The 3,089-nt window shown below is 47.1% G+C and overlaps 1 pseudogene; it reads left to right on the top strand.

Moving 5' to 3' along the window:
* Window positions 1-2,970: 2,970 nt before the first annotated feature.
* On the top strand, window positions 2,971-3,089 carry LOC137502219 (5S ribosomal RNA; annotated as a pseudogene).

Genomic DNA, 3,089 nt, shown 5'->3' with positions numbered 1-3,089 from the left:
TTCTGACCAATGTTTTGTTGATACTGGTTTGATGTGTAAAACCTATTTTCAGAATTTAGCAGAGGGTGAGGTCGAGATGCGGGAGGAGGGAGGCAGGGTGGTAATATATTATCTGTAATAGCTCTGTAATCAAATACGCCATACAAAACAGCCTTCGATCCACTTTCTGCGTATCCCATCTCTGAATTCTATCGAGAATATGTGTAGGCTTTCCCTTAGCTGTGTCTTCAATAAAAGGGTGCAGTAGGTTGGAAATGAACCTATGGCTGTTAACGATTTATTTATGAGAAAATGATCGGCTATATAATCCGATTTGCGCGTATAGCACACCCTGGACAACTTTTACAACAGTAAGAGGGTTTTCGCGGGTTTGCCTAGTAGTCATTGTTGACCAGTACCTAGTTTACTTATAAGAAAACGAAATTTCCTTCAAGTTAATTAACTCGCAAATACCACTTAATAATGGATATTGAAATGACCAGGATAAGTCTTTTTCACACCCTGATCCGACCTATTCTACTCTACACTTCGAAAACACAGTGCATACTTAAACGTGATCAGACCAAATTTGAGGTCTTCCAAATACAGTGTTCGCGCCAAGTTATGCGAATCCCATCTCGGGATCACATAATAAATCAAGTCATTTGATGTAGAAATGAACAGTAACCCGTGATAGAAGAGCTAGTACAGACACGTTGACTTCCCTGGTTTGGTCATATATGCCGAATGGATGTTACCCGACCAACCTGCAGGATCCTATGGAGAAATAGACTCTCTCAGTGGCCAGGCAGCGAAGAAACCCTGGACCAGACAATTTATAGATAACTTGTGGAACCGCGGTTTCAACCTTGGCAAAGTAAGAATTGCGGCCATGGAGAGCATGGCATGAAAACAGCTTGTGAACACCATTCGACATGCACTGACACCCACAGTAGCATACGGAATCAGGAGTCTATCCAGATCATGTGCCAACTAGGAATATAACAAGAAGAAAAAGAAAAAGAATTCGCATAATACAGATTTAAACTTCTACTAAGTGAGGATATGAAACGATAGTGTATATACACTGACTGACAGAGCAAATGCAACACCAAGAAGGAGTGGTTCGAAAGGGATGAAAGTTGGGGAAAAAACAGAGACGGCACGGACGAATAATTGATGTTTATTTCAAACCGATATGCAGGTTACACAATGCGCACAGCATCGACTCAGTAGGATGTAGGACCACCGCGAGCGGCGATGCACGCAGAAACACGTCGAGGTACAGAGTCAATAAGAGCGCGGATGGTGTCCTGAGGGATGGTTCTCCATTCTCTGTCAACCATTTGCCACAGTTGGTCGTCCGTACGAGGCTGGGGCAGAGTTTGCAAACGGCGTCCAATGCGATCCCACACGTGTTCGATTGGTGAGAGAGCCGGAGAGTACGCTGGCCACGGAAGCATCTGTACACCTCGTAGAGCCTGTTGGGAGATGCGAGCAGTGTGTGGGCGGGCATTATCCTGCTGAAACAGAGCATTGGGCAGCCCCTGAAGGTACGGGAGTGCCTTGAATACGCACTAGAGGTGACGTGGAATCATACGCAATAGCGCCCCAAACCATGATGCCGTGTTGTCTAGCGGTAGGGCGCTCCACAGTTACTGCCGGATTTGACCTTTCTCCACGCCGACGCCACACTCGTCTGCGGTGACTATCACTGACAGAACAGAAGCGTGACTCATCGGAGAACACGACGTTCCGCCATTCCCTCATCCAAGTCGCTCTAGCCCGGCACCATGCCAGGCGTGCACGTCTATGCTGTGGAGTCAATGGTAGTCTTCTGAGCGGACGCCGGGAGTGCAGGCATCCTTCAACCAATCGACGGGAAATTGTTCTGGTCGATATTGGAACAGCCAGGGTGTCTTGCACATGCTGAAGAATGGCGGTTGACGTGGCGTGCGGGGCTGCCACCGCTTGGCGGCGGATGCGCCGATCCTCGCGTGCTGACGTCACTCGGGCTGCGCCTGGACCCCTCGCACGTGCCACATGTCCTTGCGCCAACCATCTTCGCCACAGGCGCTGCACCGTGGACACATCCCTATGTGTATCGGCTGCGATTTGACGAAGCGACCAACCTGCCCTTCTCAGCCCCATCACCATACCCCTCGTAAAGTCGTCTGTCTGCTGGAAATGCCTCCGTTAACGGCGGCCTGGCATTCTTAGCTATACACGTGTCCTGTGGCACACGACAACACGTTCTACAATGACTGTCGGCTGAGAAATTACAGTACGAAGTGGGCCATTCGCCAACGCCGTGTCCCATTTATCGTTCGCTACGTGCGCAGCACAGCAGCGCATTTCACATCATGAGCATACCTCAGTGACGTCAGTCTACCCTGCAATTGGCATAAAGTTCTGACCACTCCTTCTTGGTGTTGCATTTGCTCTGTCAGTCAGTGTATTTCACATTAGGATATCAGTAAACATTGCCTGTGTGAGCGATATGAAAAAAATGTCTGAGGCATGTAATGTAACGAAAACGTTATTTAACATAGTTTTTTAACAAGCTATTAAATTTCTCCAAATAATTTCTACCCAGAAGCTCAGTTAGTGTACGTATATGAAGGAATATGCAGCTTTGCTCTCGCTGGAAATAACGTTCACATTTTTAAACGCCACTGCTAATGGCAGTGGCGCAATTACAGTAATGGAATCTGAGTTATCGATGTTAATACTCAATTTAAAATATGGGGACGGCAAACATGAAAGGGCCTTTTAAAGAGTAAAATTAAAAGCCCAACGTTATGAGGTGCAATACACACTTTCTACTCTTTCCAAGTATCAATAAGTGAACAGTTGCCCGGTTGATATTAAATGAGGGGTGAATTCGCAGTAACAGGTTTCCATATACCACTCACAGCTTGTGAAATGGACGTGGTTATCACAGGGAATCAGTCAATTCTAGAAATTCTTGTACCAACAAGGGATCTGTGTGCCAACGGCCATATCACGTTGAATATACCGGTTTTCGTACAATAACCGCAGTCAAGCAACATTGGGCGTGGTCAGTACTTGGATGGGCGACCGCCTGGGAACGCTATTTGCCGTCGGCT

This window comes from Anabrus simplex, chromosome 9, assembly GCF_040414725.1.
Source record: "Anabrus simplex isolate iqAnaSimp1 chromosome 9, ASM4041472v1, whole genome shotgun sequence".
Lineage (NCBI taxonomy): Eukaryota > Metazoa > Arthropoda > Insecta > Orthoptera > Tettigoniidae > Anabrus > Anabrus simplex.
The sequence above is the reverse complement of the archived record's forward strand: the minus strand, read 5'-3'. Positions and strand labels throughout refer to the sequence as shown.